The sequence below is a fragment of the Polypterus senegalus genome, chromosome 10, assembly GCF_016835505.1.
Source record: "Polypterus senegalus isolate Bchr_013 chromosome 10, ASM1683550v1, whole genome shotgun sequence".
In the NCBI taxonomy this organism is placed as follows: domain Eukaryota; kingdom Metazoa; phylum Chordata; class Cladistia; order Polypteriformes; family Polypteridae; genus Polypterus; species Polypterus senegalus.
This window is the reverse complement of record NC_053163.1, coordinates 50,686,760-50,703,911: the sequence shown is the minus strand read 5'-3', so window position 1 is coordinate 50,703,911 and position 17,152 is coordinate 50,686,760.

Sequence of the window (17,152 nt, the reverse complement as noted above, 5' to 3'; positions counted from 1 at the left end):
AACCTACCTGGAAAGGGGTCTCTCTTTGAACTGCCTTTCCCGAGGTTTCTTCCATTTTTCCCTACAAGGTTTTATTGGGAGTTTTTCCTTGTCTTCTCAGAGAGTCAAGGCTGGGGGGCTGTCAAAAGGCAGGGCCTGTTAAAGCCCATTGCGGCACTTCCTGTGTGATTTTGGGCTATACAAAAATAAACTGTATTGTATTGTATTGTATTGTATTGTAATTGGGTGGTACCTTGACCTTAAATATATTTCTGATTCACCCATAACTGCAGAGGGCACATATGCCATTTTAGTGGATGTCCTGTATAAAATAAAATAATAGAATATACACATAGTGCAAAGATCAAGAAGAGAAAAGGAATACTTTACTTTTTAAAAATTCATGCCACTTGTGGCATTTGCATTTCTCTTCTAGCTGTGAAAGACTCTTCTTAGATAATTCATTATATACTTCATAGTGTTCATTTTATATCAGGTTCAGAATATTTGAGTAAAGCTAAACTTTGAACCCCATATAGCCATTGATGGTTTTTCCAACCAATTAACTTTGTTATCATGATGTTACACAGTAGTTAGAGCTGCTGCCTCCCAACTCTCACAGGTTAGGTTTAAATCCCAACCTGGTCATTGTCAACATGCAGATCACATCCTCATATGATGATATGCATGTTTGGCAAATCAATGATACAAAAATGGTCTTATCTTATAAATTGACACTGTAAGAGTGTAGATTACTAATAGGAAACAAATATCTAATTAATTTTAATAAGGACTGAATTATAAAAAAGAAACTGCTTAAAACAAAAAAACAGTAGCTATATATTTTATACAGAAGCAAGTCTGAAAACAATCCCGTTAACAATTTATCTGAACAATCTTTTTTTCTAGTTACAGGGCTATGAGTAGCAACAGACTATTCTGGAAGAACTAAGAAAAACTAACCAAACCTGGATGGGACAACAGCCCATCACAATACACAATTTGTGCATTTATTCAGAAAAAGTCTTTAAGGTATATGTGCTCCATATCTACAGTTGATGTATATTACGTAAAATCTCTACAATATTGATTGAATAAACTCTGAATTTAGTAGAAACAATTGTGTCAATGCTTGTGTTATGTTCAAAAAGTACAACAAATGCATTTCCTGAAATAACCAACCTATCAAATTCTTTTTGTTTTCTCTATTACACGTTTACAGAGATCCATAGTTCTTATATCAGAACTTGGCAAAAGAGAAAGGTCATGATGCATACTTTAGTAAAGGAGGAAAAGACTGTGTGTTCAAGTTGCTGAATGAATAGACTCCTTCACCTTCTCAATGATCACTACAAAAGTGTTGCCAATCAATAGTTGTAGATCCTGCCTCAATTGTGAAACAGTGGAGCAACTCATGGAGGTCTGACAATCCAGTTAAAATTTTTTTGAAGACTTGAGAAACACTTATGATTACATACGCGTTGCATTTTGACAGCTCTTACTAGATTGTAGGATTCTTGGTCCAGTGATAAATGCCATTATTTCAACTGCATTTGCTGAGAAACGGTTTGCTTCAGATGTGTGAAATTAACTCAGATCTGTTAAAAGTGGCCAAGGAACTCAGGATGTGACTTCTGTTCACTAAAGGTGTTTATAGCTATGAGGGAAGTACACTTGGAATGAGAAAGAACACCTGCAGATCAGTAACCGGATTTTGTCATAAAACAAACTGTGAATTCTCAGCAATTGAAAGGTAATCAGTTGTTGCAGTTGGAGTGATTAAAGCATCTATGGGTCTCATTCTTGACTGAAGTAGAAATGACCAATATACTAAATGAAGATGAGTCTTGAGCCATCATATGTAAAATTAAAAAATCACCATCCTTTGTTTGCACCTATAGGTAGAGTTCCTCATGCTCCTGTTAATGTAGCATGGCAAACTGAAGAAATCATATATATCACACAATTATATTACCTAGGTTAATTTACCTAACACGTTTGAATATACTGTTAATAATTATAGGTAAATGGTATTCTCCAGAAACACACCACTGAGTATTGTGTACATTTTCCAAACTAGTTTAACATATTAAAGTATAAGAAATATGACTTCTTATATGTAAACTGTTATCAGTAAACAAAACACAGAGTTAAATGTCATATATAGTTTCTAATCTAAAATGTTCTGGTACAAATGACAGGATGTCCGTGTTACACAGGCATACAGTTTCAAGTACAGACACTTCTTACTTAACAACTGAGTTTCGTTCCAACGACTAGGTCATTAAGCGAATTGGTTCATAAGCGAGAAGCCGCTAGCACTGCCTGTGCTATGTGCCCCTCCATTCTAGGTGCATTATTTCCAAGTGAACACAAAGGACATGGACTCAGCAATAGAATAAGCAGCATGGAGAGGCTCATCTGGAGACCACCGTACACACTGAAGACTTTTCTGCTGCAGGCTGAATTGAGACTCGTCACGGCAGACTCTCCCCATGGAGACTTTCTTATCCCTTTTTTCATAATCAAAGCTCAGGACCTCTGCACCTCTTGCAACAGAAGAGCGCAGCCGATTCGGGTTGGAGTTTGGGAACGGTATCGGTCACATGTCAGGTGTGTGGCTGCAGCAGCACAGACCAGGCAGAAATAAAAACGCAGTACACCGAGCACTAAAGTTGCAGACACATAAGATTCAAACTATGTGCTGCCCTTTCCATGACCAAAGTTCACATACATCATACAATACCGACTGGTCGGGGAGCTGGTCGTAAATCCACGCGGTCGTAAAATAGGTAGGTCATTAAGTGAGTAGTATCTGTATGTTTTTCTGTTACACTTAAATCACAAAATGATGGTGAAGCAGAAAGACTTAAGTGTAGACTTTAACTAGTCAGTTTACATTTCATCTTCATTTGTGATCACATGGTTTCAGTAGTAAACAAGAGAATATAATTGTGGAAATGAGCAGAGATGGTTCTGTTACTTTACCCTCTATGCCAGGGTGAGCAATTCAAATAGGAGGATCTTGTTGTGGAGTCATTGCCCTTCAAGATTGACAGAAGTCAGGCAAGGCAGTTGATGGCCTCCCATGGAAGGTGTATAGGGTCACTGCCAGTAAGAGAAAATCTTGAGAATGAAAAAAGAATATAACAAAGGAATTATGTACCTAAATTACCTTTTAAGCAACTGAGCTATCTCCAGGAAGAGCTGGAGAGTGTCTCTGTGGAAAGTGAGGTCTGGTTTAATCGGTTTAGCCTCTTTACTACCATTTCTGTCAATAGAAGAAGCTAACTAAAAAATGAGTGACTGAAGGAAGTTTTTGAATTATCTTTTAAATTAAGCAGACTGTTTAGTATAATTAAAATTTAGTCAAACTGTTTGCAATAGCCTCTGTGTTCATTATCTGAAAACATTGTGGTCTCTAAGTCATTAACATAAACTAAAAATGAAATGGCACCAAGTATCAACTCCTTTGGGATAACACTGTAAATATTTCTCTGTCTTAGTGCTGCACTTCCCATTATAACCTGCTGTTTCCTAACGATCAGCCAGTTTTTAATTCATCTGAGACTACTAGCCATTGAAGACATCCAAAAGGTTAGTTTGAAGAAAACAGTCTTTCCTGAATAAATGTTCATCACTACTTGTATATTATTACTCCAAACTTCCTCATCAGTTAAATCACTAAAGATGACAGAATGTTTCTGTTATCTGACTGAAGCCTACTGTTTTTGAATTCACTATTTTTTGCTTTACTTTCAAATGTTTTACAATTCAGATAATTTTTTTTGCTTTCTGTATTTTAGAATATTTTATACTTATTTTGCTTTTCTTCATAAAAACAATAGAAAATAAATATGTATTCAGCCACTCATTCACTCGTGTTTGAACTCACTGACCCAGTTCATTTTTGCTCAGAGATGGTGCCAGCCCCAATAATGCTGGGTGTAAGGTAAGAACCAAACCGGGAATGTGCACCAGTCCATTGCATTGCACACTCTCATACATACATTTGCTAATACTGTGATAATTCATAAAGAACTACAGATACACATACAGATATCTTTGGGGCGGATAAGAAAAAATCTCAAGGAACCCACAGGGGGAAGAGTTACATTCTAAGCAAGTATTGCAAACTCACATTCAAACATAGAATCAATGAGGCCACAAGAAGAAATATACAGTGTGAAGAATTTCTTGTCAAGTGTAGGCTTTATTTTCTTACACTGAATAGCCCGATTTGTTTCCTGCATTCATTTGGTTTGGCCATCTGATAAAATATGAATCTACTTAATATTTTCCATGCTATGGAATCGGAGTTACAGTAGATTTTCTGTCTTAGTTTGCAAAAGCCAGGAGAAACGAATGGCTTTTGCTTTCAGTTTGACATTTTGGAGGTATTAAGATAATAATCTCAAAAAGCATAGTGTTACAAAGATTAACATTACCTCCTCATCGCACCATTCTCATTCTAAGAAAGAAGTAGGTTAAGAAAAAGGTGAACAGATCCTTGCTGTTTAACCAAGAAGGGTAATTATGTAAGGCATTCAATAGTAAAGGTATTAGTTAGAATGAAAATGTATAGGACTGTATTATGTTTCACCAAAACTATTTCATTTCCAAAGGAATTTAATAGAATCTCTGGGGAGCTGGATCTATGTATGTGTCTGCCTGTCAGTTCACTTTCATTTTCAGTCTTATCACAGCATGTCAAAAGTACTTCAGAAATGCTTTTTGAATTTGCCTACTACCAAATTGAAAATGAAAGGTGGCATAGGAAGCAAAAACCTGTAGAAAATGTACATGTTTGAGTGGAATAATTTGAAGTGTCAATTCTACTTTTTTAGAAGTATTTATTTGTGGTCATCACCTATGATGAAATCCATCTGAAATCCTGAAAATCAAAATTATGGAGATCCCAAATATAAATTTTTTAAATTTATGATGTTAGAAATTATTACTGGAATATAAATTTTTAACATATGTTATGTTGTTAGAAATTATTTGGCACCCACTAATGTTTTTGGGGGCAGCATGGTGGCGCAGTGGTAGCGCTGATGCCTCGCAGTTAGGAGACCCGGGGTCGCTTCCCAGGTCCTCCCTGCTTGGAGTTTGCATGTTCTCCCCATGTCTGCATGGGTTTTCTCCGGGCGCTCCGGTTTCCTCCCACAGTCCAAAGACATGCAGGTTAGGTGCATTGGTGATTCTAAATTGGCCCTAGTGTGTTTGTGTGTGTCCTGCAGTGGGTTGGTTCCTGCCATGTGCCCTGTGTTGGCTGGGATTGGCTCCAGCAGACCCCCATGACCCTATGTTCGGATTCAGCGGGTTAGAAAATGGATGGATGGATAATGTTTTTGTGAGAAACTATTGAAGCGATTCACAGGCAGATCTTTACAGATGGGATAGAAAGACAACTGTCTTTGAGAGCTTTACAAGCCGGGCTGGGCAAAATGCTTGAGTGGCAGAAGCCCATCCAAAAGGAAAGAGAATTATAGTCTTTGACAAGCCTCAAGATAATTTACAAAACAAAGGGCAGAAAAAGTGTAAATAGGAGTCCTTTGCAGCCATCACTGTTTGCCTTGAAATCTGTGAACAGTAGAAAATGATGGAGATTTCTGATACCAGAAGGGTGTCAGTGTTTACTTTGCAGGGGACCACTGCATTACTCTCAAAATTGTTTGCTACTGTGTTCTGTGCTCTTAACTAACTAGAACTGCTGGTACATGGCAGGGTGGCACATTGGTTTATGCGGTGAAAATATCTTAAATGAATCCTTCACCTGAAAATGTTAATTTTATGTTATTTTAAACCATTCATTTGCTACATTTCCTCTTCACGTTACATCAACATTGCAAAATGTGGTTTGAGAGAGGAGTACAATTAGAATTCAAAACTTAAAGAAAAGTGAGCAAAAACATTATAAGGTGGAAAGTATGCCTTGTGTTTTGTGCATATCCAGGTTGTTTCATCAAGCCAAAGGTAAATTCAGCAGTTTAGTTTTACAAAATGCTGTTAAAAAATTCCATAAATGCAGCCAGGATTAATAATGAATTAATGAGGGAGAAAGCAAGTCTTCATTTCAGAAGTTCAATCCCATTTAAATGTGTCCCCCAGATTTTCTGGAAGTGACTTAATTAATATTTTAGCAAACCTAAATGTGTTGGTAATGTTGTGAGCATATACTGGTAACTGGATGTATAACATATGTTTTTTCATGCATGATTTGATATTGTATGCTGTTTGTTTAGCACTGGTCCCAATTTTGTTTCCGGTATTACTATAGAAAATCATGGGGTATTCCTTTAATCTGCCTGATTGGTAGCATTTTCATTATTGAATACAGTGCGTGTAAATATGTATGCCTCACGAAAGTGACTGCTCTGCATGATTTTGATTAGAAGTATAAAGTGGCATTGATTTTATTTACAGATTGTGTATCCCTGTGATGCTGTTGTCTATACAAGATATGCATATTCTGATAGTATTTCCAATAGCTAAATTTATTGCATATTCCATAGTTCCAGAGTAAGATTTCACTGTTCAGCCAACTCCACAGCATGAACAGGATCTCCTGATAATCATCGGTATTTTACACACTGGGTCTACATTAATTGAAGTGATTTTGAATGAGCCCCAGAGTCCTGAACCACTCTGCTGTTGATTTTTAATTCAGCTTATTTAAAATATGAATGTTAAACTTAACTTAGATAAGTTGTTAATTAATTCAGGTGATACACTACAACAGTCTCATACTTCCCGAGACTTAGGTTTGATTACTGGGCCAGCCTCACCCGTTGTGGTATTTACATGATCTTCCAGTGTCTGCTGAGCGTTCTCCAGCCTCTTGGGCTGTCTTTCTAAAACCCAAAGGAATGGCTGCTTGTTAATGAGTTGCTTTAAACCAGTACTGTATATTGTGCATATATGTTAAACTGTGAAATGTGATGAACTGATGCCCAGTTCAGGGTGATTCCTACTTGATAGGCTTCACAACCTTGAAAAATTTCAGTGGACAGAATTGTCTTCTATCTCACTGTGCAATCTAAGATAGTCTCATTATTTTTTACCTCTACTTAAAATTGAAAGAGATAAATATTGTTGTCATTGCCTTTAGTCAAATTACTGTTAAAATGAAAAGTCCTCAGTTGTTTCTCAGCATATTGAAAACACCAAACAATTAGTCATTTGCAAGTATAGGTGTAAATATCACGGTAGCCAACTTGGTGGCAGTTTTTCATTGTCATATGCAACTGTGTCTTCAATAGAATTTTCTTTAATAATATGAAATGAAAAGGAAGAAAAATATGTTGATCAATTCTAATCCAGTCCTATATATATGATATATATGAGCAGCCTGAGCATTGGATGCAAGGTCAGGACTAGCCCTGGATAGGATACCAGTTCATTGCTGGGCACACACTAACAGTGAGTCACACTGGCTAAGTAGTCATTTAACTAAACCTGCACTTTGGAATGTAGGAGGATACCAAAATACCAAGAAAAATCTTTCTTAAAATTAGTAAAAGATGTAAGCTTAACACCGTCAGTGACTAAGTCTGAAATTGCATCCAGTCTCCTAGAGATGTGTGGTAATAGCATTAATCACTGTCCTATCATAGGACATTTGCATTTGGTGACTGTCTAAAATAAACATAATGTTGGGAATCTCATAGACTGCAGAATGACAAAAAGAGTGAGCCACTAAGTCAATAATTAGTTCATAAACAAGTAAACCAGCACCCACAGGAAGGACCTATGACTTAGGCAAAAAAACACTGGTTTATAATATTATTTTTATTTTCTTCATCTAAATTGAAAGAGGTCAAGGGAGAGAAACAGAACCTAAAATAGTGTGAAAGGAAGCATCAGTGTATATAAAGAATAATAAAGTATCTATCTATCTATCTATCTATCTATCTATCTATCTATCTATCTATCTATCTATCTATCTATCTATCTATCTATCTATCTATCCATCTATCCAATAGGTTTTTTTTTTTGTTTTTTTTTTATTTATTTATTAATTTTATTACAATCAATACATAGCAATCAAGTTTTACAAAAAAAAAGAATTATGCTAAGAACAGATCGATCCCCACCCTTGAGAGAGAGAGCAAGCCAAACGGTGTAAAATTTAAGGCTTTTAAAAATACCTAAATCAACAAATTCTCTGTGCTTTATAAATCATTTCAAAATATTACTGATTGGATCCTGCCATGTTTTGAAAAAAGTCTGCACAGATCCTCTAACTGAGTATTTGATTTTTTCCAATTTTAAATAATATAACACATCAGTTTCCCACTGACTTAAAAGAGGAGAGTTTGGGTTCTTCCAGTTTATCAGAATAAGTCTGCGTGCCAACAGTGTAGTGAATGCAATCACAGTTTGTTTGTCTTTCTCCACTTTAAGCCCCTCTGGAAGAACCCCAAACACAGCTGTTAATGGGTTAGGAGGGATTGTGAGTCCAAGACTGTCTGAGAGGTAATTAAAAATTTTTGTCCAGAATAATGTTAATTTGGAGCAGGCCCAGAACATGTGACCTAGTGAGGCTGGGGCTTGGTTGCAACGTTCGCAGGTTGGATCATGCCCTGGAAACATTTTGGAGAGTTTTAGTCGAGACAGATGTGCTCGATATATAATTTTGAGTTGTATAATTGTATGCTTTGCGCATATGGAGCTTGAGTGAATTCTCTGCATTGCTACTTTCCACTCCTTTTCTGATATATTAATTGAGAGGTCATTTTCCCAGTGTCCTCTTGGATCTTTGAAAGGAAGGGATTGTAAAAGGATTTTATATATTGTAGAGATGGAGTCTAACTCCTTGAAATTGAGCAATAATTTTTCCAGCGTGGATGAGGGTGCAAGATGAGGAAAATCTGGAAGGTTCTGTTTAACAAAGTTCCTGATTTGAAGATAGTGAAAGAAATTTGTAGCTGGAATGTTAAATTTGGAATGTAATTGTTCATAGGATGCAAAGACGTTGTCTATATAAAGATCTCTAAGCAAGTTAATTCCAAATTTTTCCAGATATTAAAACTGCATATGTTTGTGAGGGTTGAAAGAGGTGGTTCTTTTGCAGGGTGCCACAGAAAGAAGCTTCTCCGTCTTAAAATGCTTTCTACATTGGTTCCAGATTCTAAGTGAGTGGAGCACAATTGGGTTATTAGTGTATTGCCGATAGCGTGTGTTTATTGGAGCACAAAGCAAGGAATACAAAGAAGTACTGCAGGATTTTACTTCTATTGCGGTCCATGCCTGTGTATGTTCTTCTATTTGTGTCCAGGTTCTTATCGACTGTATATTTGCCCCAGTAATAAAACTGGAAGTTAGGTAGAGCCATGCCGCCTTCTGCCTTTTGTCTTTGTAGGGTCGCTCTTTTGATGCGTGGATGTTTAGAATTCCAAATAAATGAGGTTATTGTTGAATCTAATTGCTTAAAGAACGATTTATTAATGTATATTGGTATGTTTTGAAATAAAAAGGAGCTTAGGAAGAATATTCATCTTAACAGTGTTAATTCTTCCAGCTAGTGTGAGATGAAGGGTTGACCATCTATGCAAGTCTTGTTTAATTTTTTCCATACAGACGACGAAATTTTTTGATAAAGAGCTTTATGTTTACTTGTGATGTTTACCCCGAGGTATTTAAACTGTTCTGCAATGATAAAAGGAAGGGTGTCTAATCTAATATTATATGCTTGCGAATTCACGGAAAGAGTACACTTTTATTCAGATTAATTCTGAGACCAGAGAGCTTTTGAAATTCTGTGAGTGCTGCTAAGACTGCAGGCACAGAATTTTCTGGGTCCGATATATACAGTACCATGTCATCTGCATATAATGAGATTTTCTGTTCCAGTCCTTCTCTGCTAATCCCCTTTATCTGATCAGTATTTCGACAATGTATTGCCAGTGGTTCAATGGCAATTGCAAACAGCAGTGGTGACAAAGGGCATCCTTGTCTTGTGCCACGTTCTAGTTTAAAGTAGTCTGAGCAAATGTTATTGATGCAAACTGAAGCTTCTGGGTTAGTATACAGTAATTTAATCCATGCACAAATGTTGGGCCAAACCCAAACTTCTCCAAAATAGTAAAAGGTATTTCCATTCAATCATGTCGAATGCTTTTTCTGCATCCAATGATAATAATATTTCTGGGGTGTTTGATTTAGTTGGTGAGTATATTACATTAAACAGGCGTCGAAGATTTGAAGATAAGTGTCGGCCCCTAATAAATCCAGTTTGGTCTTGTGATATTATTGAGGGAGCACTTTCTCCATCCTTCTAGCTATGATTTTAGAGAGTATTTTAACGTCGTTATTCAGAAGTGAAATTGGTCTGTATGATGCACATTGTAATAAGTCCTTATTTTGTTTTGGAAAGACAGTGATTAGTGCTTGGCGAAAGGTTTGTGGAAGAGATTGGTTATCTCTGGCTTCTGTAAATGTTGCTAATAGGAGGGAGCTAGCTGAGCGGAGAATTTCTTGTAAAACTCTGCAGGGTAGCCATCAGGGCCTGCTGCTTTTCCACCTTGGAGTGACTTTATAGCATCCAGTAATTCTGATAATGACAGAGGTTTATCGAGCTCCTCCACACTAATAGCGTCAATTTGTGGTATCTGTAATTTATCCAGAAATGCATTAGATTGTATATTGTCTTCTTTAAACTCAGTAGTATATAGGGATTTATAGTAGTCTCTAAAAGTGCACATTATATTTTTGTGTTCGATGATTTTATCTCCATTAGTGTTAGTAATTACGAGATTGCGTTGCACTTCTTGCTTGTGAATTTGTTGCGCTAAAAGCTTATTAGCTTTCTCTCCATGTTCATAATAATGATGTCTGGATTTGTAAATTAGTTGTTCAGTTTCTTTAGTTGTCAAGAGGTTTAATTCTGAATGTAGAGCCTGCCTCCTCTTATGTAGAGTCTCGCTTGGTAGTCTGGCATGTTCTTCATCTATTTTAGTAATTTCGCTTTTTATCTCTGCTACTTTCTTCGCTTCGGATTTATTTCTGTGGGAAAGATATGAGATAATCTGTCCTCTTAAGAAGGCCTTAAGAGTTTCCCAGAGTATTCCTGCAGAGATCTCAGGGGATGTATTTGTCTCTAGAAAGAATTCAATTTGTTTGGATATAAATTCAGTACAATTCTCGTCAGCTAATAGAAGCGGATTGAGACGCCATCTGCGGGGTGAGTGTATGGGGCTTAGTAATTTCAGCTCCAAGATCATCGGAGCATGGTCTGAAATAACAATAGCATCGTATTTACAAGATTTAATCTTAGGCAAGAAGTTATTATCTATAAAGAAGTAATCAATCCTTGAGTAGCAATGATGTACTGGTGAGTAGAAAGAATATGTTCTTGAATTTGGGTTTAAAAACCTCCAGGGATCTGATAAGTTGTGATCAGTTAAAAACTTTGTAATTATCTTTGCGGTGTTAGTTGCCGTTCCCCCTGTGGAGGAAGTCCAATAGGTTTTTGTTGTATCTTTTCTATCTTTTTTCAGATTTCGCACATCCAGGACTCTGAAGTTACTCTGGTTAAAGCAAACATTAATCACTATTACAAAATTTCAGTTTCATCCCTTTCATCAGTAGACACTATACATACGTCTACAATAACTTGCTGCATTAAACACATCATATTCTACTCCCTGTGAATAAAGAATGTTTCATTAGCTTTACAGTCCCTTTAAATGGAGAAGCCATTAGTGGTCAGCTTCATACATGGATTCTAACAGGATCCAGCAGTAATATTTCTTTATCAATACATCTAACAAATTATTTCTTTATGTAAATGAAATACTGATAAAATATACAGATGTTTGCTGATGAAACTGACATAATTTAACTACATTGTCTGCAAAGGACTAGTATCTCATCCAATATTGATTCCTACCTTTTGTATGATGTTGTCAGAAGAGGCTCTATGCATTAGAAAAACTAACTGCTGCAGCTGAATGGATGAACTTAACCAGAAATGTTGATAAACAGGACCTTACCAAGCAGTGTCTTTGAATATTCAAATTAAATACAAATATTTTTGAAGGTAAGAGAACTAAATAGAGGCAAGACAAGAGGAAAAGAACTAGCACATGCAATTTTAGAGGTGATAAAACTGGCATTTGGCATAATCAGTTTCTACCCTTTCATAGCCTCTTTGCAATTCAAGATTAAACATAGCAAAAAAAGTGAACCTAGAACCATTCTCAAATTTTTCAGGTAAACTGAGAATAGTTTCTTATATATATTCTTATATTATTCTTTTTAATCATAGAAAAGTGGACCACCATCTTTCATGTATGGTTAAATAATATCTGATATCCAAAGATAATCTGAAGCATTATTTGTCTTTTATACTGGCTTATCTTTTTTCATGCCTCTATGACTCATTTTTGGTTTTCCATTTATTCTCTAATATATTGCATGCATGAAGTCTCCTGTTCTTTTTGTCTATACCTATTAGTATAGTTGCCCTACCCTGAACAAACTGCAGAAATACACATTCATACATTTTTAAAAACAATTGTCCAGTGCAGGGTCACAAGGAGCACCAATGTATCCTGGCAGCACAGGCAGTAAAGCAGGAACCAACTCCAGGAAGAAAGCATACGGCAGACCAGTTTCTGTATGTCAGTCAACCTAACTGCATATTTTAAAACTGTAGGAGGAAACATTTTCAATGAAGTAAACTTAGTGCACATAAACTCTTGGATAATGTGTAAACACAGAGTCACAAAACACAACCTGCGGTTTAAATGCTGTATGGCAATAGAGCTCAGAACTGCGGTACAGCTCCACCCTCCATAGAAATAAGAAAAAATGGTGAAGAAATTAACATTAGGTTGCAAGAATCTCCTTAAAATGGTTTTTACAATTGTTTTGTACTTTTCCCTAAGATTAACATGCACTGTACTTAAAAAAAGATACCTTTGATTAATTTAATTTACTTTCCAAACATGTTCTTTCATGTAAACATTAATAAACTGCATCCTTAGTGAAAAAATGGTGTGCATCCCATCTTTGATTAATGTGAATAACATGTCACAGAATGTCAGCATCAGGCTTCCTTTGTAACATACAATTGTAGGTGTTAAGAAAAACCCACTCTGAAAAAGTACTGTAAATGTTAGAATACTGAATGTTTTGGCTGTTTAGCCCTCATCAGGTGGGATTTTGGGAACTACTATACCAAATAGCAATACATGAAAAGGATTATTTTATACTTTTTTAGCTAGAATTTAATAAAGTATTTATATTTTCTAAAGACTAAAATATCCAAGCCAAAGTGAGAACTTAAAACAATGCAATTTTGTTGCACAAAAACTGCTCGATCTGGTATTGGACATGAAATGAAATGTGTTCAAACTATTCTGAAAAAATATTGATTTTCTTTAATTAGTTGTACTGTGACCTCTTTAATCTTTCTGGATTATGGAGACACAGTGGGCAGTGCTGTTGTCTCACAGATCCAGCCTCTTAGTTTTGAATTCCATGTCTAGTTGATGTTTGTGTGCAGTTTCACATTCTTTCTGCATCATCGAAGATACAGTATAATCCTCCAGTCTTTTTCTTCCTATGTGCTGAGAGATGTGCCTGTTAGGGCAGTTGGTGACTCTAAATTGGCCCTATGTGCATGTGTATTTAATTGTGTTCAGAGATAGACTGACACCCAACAAGACTGTTTTCTGCCTTTTTTCAGATGCAGCTTGGATAGGTTCCATCGGACCATGACACTGAATTGCGTTAAGTGTGTTTGAGAATGTTATGTTACTGTGTGGGATTAATGCATAGCACTTGCTGACATTTCAGAGAGTGCAAAGGAAAGAAACATTTTAGTATGGCAAAATGCAGTACCAGCGAATCCAACCCAGACTGCAACACAACAAAAGGCTACAGAGTGAGTGAAAAGTAAAACATCCAATACAGCCAGATTTTCTTCTCATATTCTGCTTCTCATTCACCAGCTGAGCTAGACTCATACTTTAGGAGGTTTATTGGGCTCCAACCACTAAACCAGTTACGAATGGCTATAGAATTCATGAATTGCTTCCTGTCTCCAAAGTGAGATCACATTCTAAAAAACACTCTAAGGCACCCATAGGATTTCTGCAATTTAGACATAAACATTTGGAACAGACTGCATATTACTTGTACAGTAATACTACTTTTGAGAATATTTTGTAGGAACTGTAAAATACAAAACTGAAAATTGTATAATTGTACAGTGTGGCCTCTACTATCTGTTTAATTTTAATCTATTTGTGATTTGGTGTGTGAACTTTCTGTTTTAAGGTACAGTGCCTTCAATTGAATTTCCTTTATAATGCAAATTGAACTTTTGGCTTACTTCAGCAGTGTATAATGTTTAGCCATCTCCAAGCAAGCACTATTTCTTAGCAACTGCAGAAAGCCCGAGATATCTTAATTAGACTAATCAGAAAATGAAAAATCCATGGCCATTGAGCCTGACACAACTACAGATCTCCCTTAATGAAGAATAAACTGTAGATTAACAAGTTGGTACATCTATTCACATTTCAGAGGCGCTCTTAGACAAAGAAAATGACTTAAAATGCCCAGTGCAGACATATGCCCAACAATTCATCAGTTTCATTACTTGCACCACAAAATCTAAATGAGCTTCTGACTGCAGTATGCAGCAGGTCAGTTTAAATGCAACATTATAGTGCCCAAACCAGACATAAGAATAATAGCAGGCATAAATTATGGATAAGCTACAGAAATGACTTGAAACAGAATATCACTGTGTTTTGTGTGAATTATTTTTTAGCAGTAGAAATGATATACATTATTTTTTTAACTCGTACACCTCAACAAGGAAAATTTGCATGCAGTGTACATTTACATGGCTTATCATGTCATTTCCTTCTACCATAACTTACCTCTTTGTTTATAAGAACATGAAAAAATATGTATAAGGAAATAAAAGTAATTTACATGCAGTAAATGAAATATACATTTAGAAGAACTTTAGGGCTATCTGATGACTTTTTATCCCATAGTTTTCCATAAAGGAATTCTTGACAATGTTTTAACTACTGACTGCTGTGTTTCTCTCCTGTCTTTCTTCTTTTTCACATCCAATTAACACCCATCTGCATTTTTCCTTTCATTAATATAACAAAGATCTTTAGTGTTATATATTAATAGTTGTGTTATCCTGTACAAAAATTTGGGTGTGATCGTCATAGTCCTAATGCAGGCCCACAAAAACATGTGACATACAAAATCTGTGGCCTTATTAAGCATGCTTGATTATAATCTTCTCTGCACATCATTGGCGAAAATAACATTCTTAAACCCGATTAACTCAATTTAGTTTCACAAGGACTCACACATCCACAGACATACACACCACTTCAGTTTAGAGCTAAAAATTAACCTATCCTGCACGTCTCTGGCAAGTGGAACAAAAAACAGAGTACTCAATGAAGAGGCAAATAACCTACCTCATGCAGAAAATAAAATCTCTCTAAAAACTCTTTAATGTTTTTCACAAAAGACATAAATGTTTTGTAATCTCTACCTGTTGTATTTTTTGGTGAAAAGTAATCATTTTGACATTTTTATGTTAGTAAGGGTGGGAGGTACTCCACCTCTGCTGTCAGCCAGGGTGTTGGCTATACAGAGTTTGCAAACTATGTCCATGTGCATTTGGGCTTCCAGGGTTAACTCCCACAGTTAAAAGATTTTTAGAGAGGTTGATTTGGGATTTTAAATTTAAAATTCCTAAATCAGGCATGCCTGTGTTTCTTTTAATAGACTGGCATTTAATTCAAAGCTGAATCACAGCCTTATGCCTATTGTTGCTCCATAAGGCTCTAATTCCCTTTGACCTTGTATTGGAAAAGGGACTTTTGTTTCTTGTTATTTGGGACACACTAGATGAAGGTATATTTCTGTCTTCACTTCTTCCTACTAATAGAAACTAAATGTTCAATTTTTTAAGTAAAGATTCTATTTCTGAAGAAAGAAAAGCTTTTGTAGGAAGAACGGTGCGGGATTGACCTTACTTAGAAGTGTGGGGGTCCAAAACCATGCAGAAACTTGGAGGTCAGGACAAAAGTTTAAAACTGCAGCCACACTATAAGATGCCAAGGTTGTGAGGAAGCAGAGGACTAGATATAGACAATGGGATGCTGTATGACATGTTGAGGTCAATCAGTAGTTAATGAGAGCTCTGCCAACAAAGATTTTCAGGAGTTCATCCAAGGGAAAACAACTGAAAAAGAAACTGAACCAAAAAAGAAGAAAAATGGCATATGTAGTAAGAAATGGATGAATCCTGCCATTGTGGTAATAATATTAAATTCTTTGAATCAGGTTAACAAAGTAATGTATTAATTGGCAGAAAGTGACTCTTCCAAGGATGTACCGAGTGGTATAAGAAGCATCCAGAAGATAAAAGAATGCCTTTGGAATTAGTAAAAGGCAAAAAGAGAAGAAGCGCTCAGCACAGATCCTTGCTGTGCACCTTTGGATAGCTTTAAAGTAAAAGACAGCAAATTATGCCAAGAGATATAAAAGACCCAGTCAAAGAGGTAGAACTTGAACTAGTCCAATTCAGAGTGCATGATTTCAAATTTAAAGAGAGAAAATGAAATTAAGCAGTTGTTAACAGTGCATAAAGCTGAAGAAAAATAAGAAGTATAAGGTCAGAGCATATGAAAGCAGTCTCAGTTGAATGACATCTGTGGAAGCTGGACTCAAATAGATCTTGTAGGTTGTTGTTAAAAACAAACAAAACATAAGAGTTGTTGGTGATCTATAATCTTTTGTGTCCTCGATAGAAGGCAGATTGGTTATTATTCATTGCCACCAGTTTTTTTTTTATCGGAATGAATATGACAGGAGTATCCTTAAATTCTACAGAAAATGTACCTGTGCAGTAAGGAAATAAAAAGAGGTTGTGTGAGACAGACTAAAGTAGATGTGTGGAAATGGAATCCAGTGTAAGTTTGGCAATATATGCTCTCTTAAAAATAAAGGTGCTAATGAGGTTCTTTACAGCAGTGCCATTTGGGAACCAGTTTTTCTTCTGAAAGGAACCATCCAGAGGAACATTCCACAAAGAATGTTTATTTATTTAGATCTGAAATGGATTCCATAAATAACCATGAATAGACAGTAACAGATTTATGAGATATCAGTG